The sequence below is a fragment of the Cicer arietinum genome, chromosome 5 (assembly GCF_000331145.2).
Source record: "Cicer arietinum cultivar CDC Frontier isolate Library 1 chromosome 5, Cicar.CDCFrontier_v2.0, whole genome shotgun sequence".
In the NCBI taxonomy this organism is placed as follows: domain Eukaryota; kingdom Viridiplantae; phylum Streptophyta; class Magnoliopsida; order Fabales; family Fabaceae; genus Cicer; species Cicer arietinum.
Window position 1 is genome coordinate 29,798,598 of NC_021164.2, and position 12,027 is coordinate 29,810,624.

Consider the following 12,027-nt stretch of genomic DNA (forward strand, 5'->3'; position numbering starts at 1 on the left):
TGCCTGGCCTAACAAGCTGAATGGCAGTTCTGTAATTATGATGAAAAACCTTGGATCCTTTGAAAAATGATTTCCAACGGTCATCAAGGGCTTGGATCTCTATAAAATGCAAACAAGCTCTCCATTGGAATACACACAACACAATTGCATAAAAAGATCAAACATCTTAAAGCTTTCAAGAAGCAAATCACATCCTCTCTTCTTACTTTCTTTGATCCTACACTATATCTTTCTATATCCTTTAAGAAAGTATTAAGTATCAATCACTCTCATTCTACTTTGTAATTTCCTAGTAAGTGAAGCTTGGAAATATTTGAAATTTGATTGTAAGCTTGGTGAAGCTTGATAATACACAGTTTGTAATCATCCTCGGGTTGAGGATCGATCTGTTTGAAAGTTAGTGAAAACTCACAAGGGTGTGAGGACTGGACGTAGCCATCTTTGGGTGAACCAGTATAAAAACAGTGTGTGTCTATCTTCTTTTGCAATGCCTTTGGATAAATAATTGAGTCATTATAATTTACAGGCAGCGGAAAAGTTACTCCAATTATAAATCCAAACCATTTACCCAACAACAAATGGTACATGTAACCCATCGAAAATAACATGTCAAGCTGACAATATTAGTATAGGTACAGTCTTCCATTTTAAAATAAATGCAATACAAAAGAAAGACATCCGTTCCCTCTGTGACAACCTAGTCTGATCATTTTACAAAACAACTAAACACCCTGAGTGATCTCCACGCGCCCCGTGAGATCCTCCTAACGTATCTGCAGTCAAGCGTTCCCATCTCCATTCCCGTCCGTAGGGTACGAACCGGTAGGACCGTCCTGACTCTCATCTGAGGGCAAAGCCCAGATTTCCACAATAATTGTAAAGGGTCACCAACCAAAAAAATAACAGTTAACACATAGCAATTAAGATTTTAAATGCTCAAAATAACCTTTCAACTAAGCATGCACCTTAAAAGGGTTTCCATATGCCAAACATGCATAAACAAGGTTGAGAAATGAAGTTTTTAACAAAACAACATTGTTGTATTCGAATACAGCATCTCTGTATTCGAATACAAGGCTGTTTCAGCATTCAGCAAAAAAAACAGCATGTCTGTATTCGAATACAACAGTCTGTATTCGACTACACAGCAAGTCAGTAGCAAAATGTATTCGAATACAGCAGTCTGTATTCGACTACACAGTAAGTCAGTGGCAAAAACAGCATGTCTGTATTCGAATACAACAGTCTGTATTCGACTACACAGCAAGTCAGTAGCAAAATGTATTCGAATACAGCAGTCTGTATTCGACTACACAGTAAGTCAGTGGCAAAAACAGCATGTCTGTATTCGAATACAACAGTCTGTATTCGACTACACAGCAAGTCAGTAGCAAAATGTATTCGAATACAGCAGTCTGTATTCGACTACACAGTAAGTCAGTGGCAAAAACAGCATGTCTGTATTCGAATACAACAGTCTGTATTCGACTACACAGCAAGTCAGTAGCAAAATGTATTCGAATACAGCAGTCTGTATTCGACTACACAGTAAGTCAGTGGCAAAAACAGCATGTCTGTATTCGAATACAACAGTCTGTATTCGACTACACAGCAAGTCAGTAGCAAAATGTATTCGAATACAGCAGTCTGTATTCGACTACACAGTAAGTCAGTGGCAAAAACAGCATGTCTGTATTCGAATACAACAGTCTGTATTCGACTACACAGCAAGTCAGTAGCAAAATGTATTCGAATACAGCAGTCTGTATTCGACTACACAGTAAGTCAGTGGCAAAAACAGCATGTCTGTATTCGAATACAACAGTCTGTATTCGACTACACAGCAAGTCAGTAGCAAAATGTATTCGAATACAGCAGTCTGTATTCGACTACACAGTAAGTCAGTGGCAAAAACAGCATGTCTGTATTCGAATACAACAGTCTGTATTCGACTACACAGCAAGTCAGTAGCAAAATGTATTCGAATACAGCAGTCTGTATTCGACTACACAGTAAGTCAGTGGCAAAAACAGCATGTCTGTATTCGAATACAACAGTCTGTATTCGACTACACAGCAAGTCAGTAGCAAAATGTATTCGAATACAGCAGTCTGTATTCGACTACACAGTAAGTCAGTGGCAAAAACAGCATGTCTGTATTCGAATACAACAGTCTGTATTCGACTACACAGCAAGTCAGTAGCAAAATGTATTCGAATACAGCAGTCTGTATTCGACTACACAGTAAGTCAGTGGCAAAAACAGCATGTCTGTATTCGAATACAACAGTCTGTATTCGACTACACAGCAAGTCAGTAGCAAAATGTATTCGAATACAGCAGTCTGTATTCGACTACACAGTAAGTCAGTGGCAAAAACAGCATGTCTGTATTCGAATACAACAGTCTGTATTCGACTACACAGCAAGTCAGTAGCAAAATGTATTCGAATACAGCAGTCTGTATTCGACTACACAGTAAGTCAGTGGCAAAAACAGCATGTCTGTATTCGAATACAACAGTCTGTATTCGACTACACAGCAAGTCAGTAGCAAAATGTATTCGAATACAGCAGTCTGTATTCGACTACACAGTAAGTCAGTGGCAAAAACAGCATGTCTGTATTCGAATACAACAGTCTGTATTCGACTACACAGCAAGTCAGTAGCAAAATGTATTCGAATACAGCAGTCTGTATTCGACTACACAGTAAGTCAGTGGCAAAAACAGCATGTCTGTATTCGAATACAACAGTCTGTATTCGACTACACAGCAAGTCAGTAGCAAAATGTATTCGAATACAGCAGTCTGTATTCGACTACACAGTAAGTCAGTGGCAAAAACAGCATGTCTGTATTCGAATACAACAGTCTGTATTCGACTACACAGCAAGTCAGTAGCAAAATGTATTCGAATACAGCAGTCTGTATTCGACTACACAGTAAGTCAGTGGCAAAAACAGCATGTCTGTATTCGAATACAACAGTCTGTATTCGACTACACAGCAAGTCAGTAGCAAAATGTATTCGAATACAGCAGTCTGTATTCGACTACACAGTAAGTCAGTGGCAAAAACAGCATGTCTGTATTCGAATACAACAGTCTGTATTCGACTACACAGCAAGTCAGTAGCAAAATGTATTCGAATACAGCAGTCTGTATTCGACTACACAGTAAGTCAGTGGCAAAAACAGCATGTCTGTATTCGAATACAACAGTCTGTATTCGACTACACAGCAAGTCAGTAGCAAAATGTATTCGAATACAGCAGTCTGTATTCGACTACACAGTAAGTCAGTGGCAAAAACAGCATGTCTGTATTCGAATACAACAGTCTGTATTCGACTACACAGCAAGTCAGTAGCAAAATGTATTCGAATACAGCAGTCTGTATTCGACTACACAGTAAGTCAGTGGCAAAAACAGCATGTCTGTATTCGAATACAACAGTCTGTATTCGACTACACAGCAAGTCAGTAGCAAAATGTATTCGAATACAGCAGTCTGTATTCGACTACACAGTAAGTCAGTGGCAAAAACAGCATGTCTGTATTCGAATACAACAGTCTGTATTCGACTACACAGCAAGTCAGTAGCAAAATGTATTCGAATACAGCAGTCTGTATTCGACTACACAGTAAGTCAGTGGCAAAAACAGCATGTCTGTATTCGAATACAACAGTCTGTATTCGACTACACAGCAAGTCAGTAGCAAAATGTATTCGAATACAGCAGTCTGTATTCGACTACACAGTAAGTCAGTGGCAAAAACAGCATGTCTGTATTCGAATACAACAGTCTGTATTCGACTACACAGCAAGTCAGTAGCAAAATGTATTCGAATACAGCAGTCTGTATTCGACTACACAGTAAGTCAGTGGCAAAAACAGCATGTCTGTATTCGAATACAACAGTCTGTATTCGACTACACAGCAAGTCAGTAGCAAAATGTATTCGAATACAGCAGTCTGTATTCGACTACACAGTAAGTCAGTGGCAAAAACAGCATGTCTGTATTCGAATACAACAGTCTGTATTCGACTACACAGCAAGTCAGTAGCAAAATGTATTCGAATACAGCAGTCTGTATTCGACTACACAGTAAGTCAGTGGCAAAAACAGCATGTCTGTATTCGAATACAACAGTCTGTATTCGACTACACAGCAAGTCAGTAGCAAAATGTATTCGAATACAGCAGTCTGTATTCGACTACACAGTAAGTCAGTGGCAAAAACAGCATGTCTGTATTCGAATACAACAGTCTGTATTCGACTACACAGCAAGTCAGTAGCAAAATGTATTCGAATACAGCAGTCTGTATTCGAATTTTCTTTCCTTCCTTTTTCCTTTCTTTGTTTTTCCTTCCTTTCTATTTCCTTCTTTCCTTTATATAACCTTTTCTTTTCCTTTTCCTTCCTTCTAATTTCCTTTCTTTCTATTCTCTCCAAGCAAACATATATATATATATATATATTAAACATAACTTAACAAATATCTCAAAATATCTAGATATTTGTTAAATTACCATTTCACCGTAACGCATTAAATTCTCCGTAAAGGATTTACCGCACTTAATTTAAATTTATTTATCGACGAGTAATTCTAAATGGTGTCAAAATAACTTTTTGATCCTATAAACTCCAAAATATTATTAACTTTGGCTAAAAAGCCTCCGAGTCAAATTCCAAAATATATAAAATACATAAAGTGTACTTTAAAATTATGGGTCTTACAGGATCGATCTGTTTGAAAGTTAGTGAAATCTCACAAGGGTGTGAGGACTGGACGTAGCCATCTTTGGGTGAACCAGTATAAAATTGTGTGTGTCCCTCTCATATTCCTCTTTTACTCTTTTTCTTAAGTTAAAACTAAAGGGTTGAAAAAATCTATCCTTAGTGAGAGGATAGTAAAAACCCCCCCCCCCCCCCCCCCCCCCCATTCTAGTGATATTTAGCTACATCAATCTCCCCCTTTTTGATGATGACAAAATTCTTGAGATTATTATTTTAAATATAAGAAAATTAATTATGAGATAGAAGTTTGTGAGATGAGATGTTTATGCTCCCTTAAATTATATGTGTAGTATTTTTAAATTTTAAAAAAAGATTACTCCCCTTGAACACATGGCAAATATTTTGAACAAAAGATGTGAACCAAAACGAGAGTTCATATTAATGGAATTGATATTTCAAAAGATGGTTCAAAACATCATAAACATAAACATGGTTCAAAACAGCATAAACATAAACAAGCATTAACAAAAAAAAAAAACTAGATGTTCATAATCTCTCTCCCCCTGAATTGGTCAGCAACAAAAAGGTATAGTCATAAAGCTACTCAGAGGAGGATGGCTTGTCAGATGAGGATGATGGAGAAGGAACAGGAACATCAGAGGAAGGTTGGGTTGGTAACTCAGGAGGATGATCTCCAGGAGCAACAGTGGGAACCAGATGTTTGGTAACCCATTCAAGGGTGAGACCAAAATGAGCAATTGTATTCTGGAAGGTATTGAAACTTTGAAGAAGTTTCTTCTGATCCTTCGTAATGGTCTTGAGAAGTTTTATCTACTTCTTATTTTTCCTCTTCTCGGTCCTCTTACTGGAGTTCGATTCCTTGGGTTTATCATTGCCACTAGAACTTTTGTTTTGAGAACTCCCAGCTTTATCCTTTGATGAATTATTAATTGTGGTAGCAAAAAATGAATCAATAGAGCCGAACCGACCAGTGACCTCCGGAAGAGGTTGGGAAGGTTCTTCAACTATTGCATTAGATGGTGGAGGAGGAAAAGTAGTGTCCAGATTTTCGTTTAGAAATTGAGAAGTTTCAACAGGCACATCCTTAGGAGGACTTGGTGGTGAGAAATGATGATAAGACACATTTAGATCAAAATATAATTCTTCACCATCCTCCATCAATTTTAGATAGGATGCTTCGTTTGCATCCTCGTGGGGAGGATTGTCTTCATAAAAAAGCGAAAGAGTATGGATCGGTGAAGACGGAGGCGGTGTTGGAATGGTAGAGTCATGCACTGGAGATGAAGTGGGCACAGGTTCTGTTGGAGGTTGAGCAGTTTCTGGTTCAGAAAGGAGTTTGACAGAGGGGGAGTGATGCGTTTTCTTCTTCTTGGATGCAGGGGGTACGGTTGATGATGATTTGAGGGGAGTAGAAACAAATGATTGGAGCCTCATTTGTTTAACATTTTTCATACAAAAAGTATTGTTAAAGTGGATCGAAGGTTCATCATGAAGTGGTAGATTAAAAAAATTGAAAATCTTGGTCAGGATCATCCCATAGGGAGCTGATTGACCTAGCACAACATCATTCAACATGAAGCAGAAAATGAGATTGCCTAAGTGGAGAGGTGTGCCTGACATGAGATGATGAATGATCAAAAGGTCACGTTCAGTGACCTTTTCAAAACTGTCAGCTTGGGGCACAATATAATGCACACATATATTGTGAAGAATGCGGAAAATGGGAAGTATATTAGAAGCCACCTGAGGTTTTGGGGGGTGAAATGAGGGTGTTTTGGAGGATATCTGTTCTAGTGACTTGACACTGTGAATACCAGTTTTCTGAGAAAGGTAGGCACCTTCATCACGTATGTCCAGGATTTGACACAGTGTAGTGGGATTAATCTCCATGTGAACCCCTTTGAGGACAATGTTGAAACCAGTGTTGTCTTTTGAACCATTTGAAGCAGCATAAAAAGCCCTTACCAGACGAGGATACTGGGGTTTATTTACGTGTAAAAAGGAGGTCCATCCCAGTTGGTCAAACATGTCCTCCACGTCAAAACCACATTGTTTTAAATCAGCAAGGTCAATTTTTTTTCCATTGACCACAAGTTTGTTCTGCCATTTTGAAACATAGTGGGTTTCCAACACCGAGGAATCAAAAAGTTTGGTAGTTGCAAAATTTTTTGAAGATGAGGATGGTAATTTTTGTGAAGGTGGGTTGGCCTTTTAGGTGTTGAATGTTGAGACAAAATCTCTCAAATGATTTTAATGATAACAAAATTACTTAAGAGATTATGATTGTGGTTAATGACTAACATGTGCTCTTGAGTGTATTCATATAAGAAAATAGGTTATTAATCATTAAGGCAAAAAGAAGGAAAATATGATTCAAATCTGAGGATGGATAACCACGTGAGGATGGAAATTGCTGAAGATGAAAACCGTGAGGATGGCCTGGAAAGTAAAAAATCTTCAGATCTGCACAATTTGTGCCCTCTCCAGAACAAATGCTTTTATTCATTAAAGAAATGCACAACAAAGTCAAAGAATGAATAAGTAAAAGTATTTGAAATCAAAAGTCAGAAGGTCAAAGGAAAATGATGAATATAGCCAGATCTAGAATCTAGAGGATGGCAGACTAGGCTGAAAATGATTCAGTAAAGTTGAAAGCAACCCATCAAGCATGTGCAAAGGCTAAAATCATATCATTTATTGGGCTTGCACGAATTAATACATGAAGAAGTCAAGTTAAAGAAAGGCAACAAGAAACAATCCAAAAATAGACAATCACATGTTGTTGCCAGATCTGATCCTTGGACTGAGTGTGACAGTCCTATGTAATAAGGTGGCTTTCTCTCTCTTGTCAACATCGCCTCAAAAGATGAAATCAACCTAGTCCTTAAAATTTTTGAAAAGGTTGCAGCTCACATGGTCAAAGTAACAACTTTACACTTCTGATAAAAGAGAATAGACAATGACATGTCAAGATCAAGTTACAAGAAAGCTGTGCATGCGCGAGGATGGCTGCTGCCTGGGCTAGTAAAGCTGAATGGCAGTTCTATAATTATGATGAAAAACCTTGGATCTTTAGAAATGTGCTCCAACGGTCTTCAAAGAGCTTGGACTCCTATAAAATGCAACAAGCTCTCCATCATACAACACACAACATAATTGCATAAAAAGATCAAGCATCTTAAAGCTATCAAGAGCAATTCACATCCTCACTTCATACTTTCTTTGATCATACACTATATCTTTGTTAATCATTTGAGAAAGTATTAAGTATCAATCACTCTCATACCACTTTGTAATTTCCTTGTGAGTTACACTTGGAAATATCTGAATATTGATTGTAAGCTTGGTGAAGTTAAAGAATACACAGTTTGTAATCATCCTCAACGTGAGGTTGATCAGTTTGAAAGTTAGTGAAATCTCACAAGGGTGTGAGGACTGGACGTAGCCATCTTTGGGTGAACCAGTATAAAATTGTGTGTGTCTCTCTCTCATATTCTTCTCTTACTCTTTCACTCAAGTTAAAACTAAAAGGTTGAGAAATCCATCCTAGGACTTACCATCCTCAGCGAGAGGACAATTTTAAAATCTCTTGAAAATTATTTTTAAACAGCAAAATCCCTATTCAACCCCCCCCCCCCCCCCCCCCCCCCTTCTAGTGATATTTAGCTACATCATTGAAGATTTAGAGGAGATTTTGAGAGAGGTGGTTGTGGTGTAGGTTCTGCAGATAATGTTGTTTCTGAATCATCAGAGTTAACAACATGGATTGTGTTGTCTTGAGGAAGCTCCTTTTTAGATGAAACAACTCCATACATGATTCTGGAAGATCGTCTTATGGGAACGGAGGAGGATGAGGTTTTTGTGGTTTTTGGAGTTTTAGGAGAAGATGAAGGTGAAGGAGTATTTTCATATTATAATGGAGGAGGGATAACATTTAACGATTCATGATGAGTGGATTCTGGATGATCCTCTTTGTGACTATCTGATTCAGTGCTAGAGTAATAATCTAGTGAGTTTTCTGAGGTTTGAGCAGTAAGTTTGCGTTTTGCACATACTTTGGTGCGAGCCATTTGTGAATACTGATGATTGGTAGTTTTTTCAGATGGTGAAGTGTAACATCCCGCTTTTTTTGGGACATTAACCAACAGAAATTCTAAACGTAAAATTTCAAATTCATTTTTATTTATTTATGATTATCTTAAGTACTCATTTATCTTTAAAATCATTTATCTTAAGTACTCATTTACTTTAAAATCATTTATCTTAAGTACTCATTTATTTAAGATTATCTTAAGTACTCATTTATCTTAAGTATTTATTTATTTATTTATGATTATCTTAAGTTTTTAAATGCACAAATAACCTTTCAACTAAGCATGCACCTTAAAAGGATTTTCCATATGCTAAAAGTTCATATAATGCTTGCCAATTAAAAATGAAATCAAAATAAAGTTCTCAATCCATCAAGTAATACATAACTAACCAAGACATTGATAAATCAATTGAGCAATCTGTTATCTAACTCAAAATAAGAATTTCTACTAAGCCAATCGATTTCCAAATCGATTTCCTGAAGGTTTTTAGTGAAATTTGAATTCTGGGCTTAATTCAATCGATTGGGCAATCGATTGAATGAATAACTGAGCCCCTGACTTAATGCCAATCGATTTCCAAATCGATTTGGTCAGTTTTTGCTGAGTTCCTGTATGGCCAAATCGATTTCTTAAATGGTTTTTGAAAAACATATTATACAATCGATTGGCAAATCGATTATGTCAAATTAGAGAAGTTCCTGTAACTCATCCAATCGATTGGGAAATCGATTTCCCTACTTATCCTTCCAAAAATACATAAATTAATTCAATCACATTCATACACAACTCCAAATCTTAACCCTTAGCAATTCCCACACAATCACCACGACAAATTGGGTTTCGAATAGTTTTACAATCCATCACACTTACACACGATAATCAATACATAACACTTAGCAATTCCAACACAATTACCACGACAAATTGAGTTTCGAAATAGTTTACAATCAGTCACACTTACACACAAAATCAATACATAACACTTAATCATAACTTGATTCAAACACGACTCGTGTGCCAAGCACCCTAATGCGATGCGTATATGCCAAAATGCATGGACTCGGAATTCCAAACCAAAACCCTCCTCGAAGGGCCGTAAATCATAATTGTACCGCCTATCGCAGGCCAAAGTACCAATTACCGAGGTGCCACCTATCACGGGTCTGCACGATTTACTAAAAAGCGAAAACCATAAACGTACTGCCTATCACGGGCCCGTACTGTTTTTCGAGGTGCCACCTATCACGGGTCTGCACAATTTACAAAAAAGCGAAAACCATAAACGTACTGCCTATCACGGGCCCGTACTGTTTTTCGAGGTGCCACCTATCACGGGTCTGCACAATTTACAAAAAAGCGAAAACCATAAACGTACTGCCTATCACGGGCCCGTACTGTTTTTCGAGGTGCCACCTATCACGGGTCTGCACAATTTACAAAAAAGCGAAAACCATAAACGTACTGCCTATCACGGGCCCGTATCGTTTATCGAGGTGCCACCTATCACGGGTCTGCACAATTTACAAAAAAGCGAAAACCATAAACGTACTGCCTATCACGGGCCCGTATCGTTTATCGAGGTGCCACCTATCACGGGTCTGCACAATTTACAAAAAGGTAAATCATAAATGTACCGCCTATCACAGGCCAAAGTACTATTTATCAAGGTGCCACCTATCACGGGTCTGCACGATTTACAAAAAGAATGAAAATGCATGAGCATATACTGACTCTATCCATAACAATCATTAAGCAAATGCAGATATTAAAAGATTCCCCATTTTTAATACTCATTTAACTTAAACGATTTTCACAACGAACATTAAGCAAACAGAAATATTAAGAGATTCCCCATTCTTAATACTCATTTAACTTAAACGATTTTCAAAACAAACATTAAATACTTCGAGATGGCGGTAATATAAGTTTTGAGAGTCTATTAAAGGATGGGAATTACTAAGAGGATGTTAATATTTTGATAGGTGAGAAGGATTATTCGAGATTTGATTTGGGATCCTAAGATGGTTGATTTTTATTTTTTTTTAGTTGATGATTTAAAATCCGCAAGGTTGGATGAAGGACCAATTGATGCTTAAAACTTTCATAATCGAAGGAGTTGAGGCGGGCAAGTGATAAATAATTCATGTTAAGAATGGAAGTGTTTGGAGATTTTGAGGATCAAATTTTAGAATCTTATTCAATGATAGAAAGTTAAAAAGAAGAAATGTAACAACTGATTTATGGTTTAGTTGTTGGTCTTGGGAAGTCAAGCGTGAATATCTGAAATGATCATTTCAGTAACTGGATGGATGAAGAAAGGTATGTGGATTTTTGAGATATTGTACTGAAAAATTTATGAGGATGAAGTTATAGATAATTAGTTCTTAGGAAATGCTTATGGGGAACGTTTGAGAAATAACTCTTTAGGACGTTCGATTGTTAGGACTCTTTCCGTTCGTATCTCGGTGAAGGTTGATAGGGAATAAGAATCCAGCGAGTGAACCAAATATTGGAAAAGGTACCAAGAAATTTGTGGGGCAGCACATAGAAATGTAGCTTATGGCAATTAAAGATTGATGAAAGGAATTATCTCACCTATAACTCAGACATTATTATTATAAAGGTATGCCAATGATATAAAGACATTACTTGAGTGCATGTCATGGGGATTGTTATTGTGTTCGTCAATCAAAGGAAGTTTATGTGTCCCAAGTGGTATAGTCTTTGGCTTGTTTTCGAAAATATTTGAGGTAGTTTTGATCACCAAGCATATGTGGGGATGGAATTATTAAATTTATAACTGGAATCACATACCGATAAGAACACTACAGTTTGACGTAGTTGTACGACTTAAGAAAAATCGAGGATTTGTGGACAAGGGAGAAATTTAGGAGTTCTCAGATGTAGTGATTGTTCTGTGCTCAGTGTGTTGGGGTCGTTCTAAGTGTTTCAGTTTGGTACAAAATGGATGTTTCGTACCAAGTAGATGCCAATGAGACTACGTGACATAGGTATGGGATATTTTACTTCGTCGACAGGATCAAAGTTATAGGAAAATAAGGGAAACTCAGTGGACTTTGAGAAGATAGTTGACCGCTTGTACATCAGGATAACCTCAAGTGTAAGTCGCAAGGAGCGCTATTACAGTTCGGTTAAGATAGTCTAAGCCACTATCATGG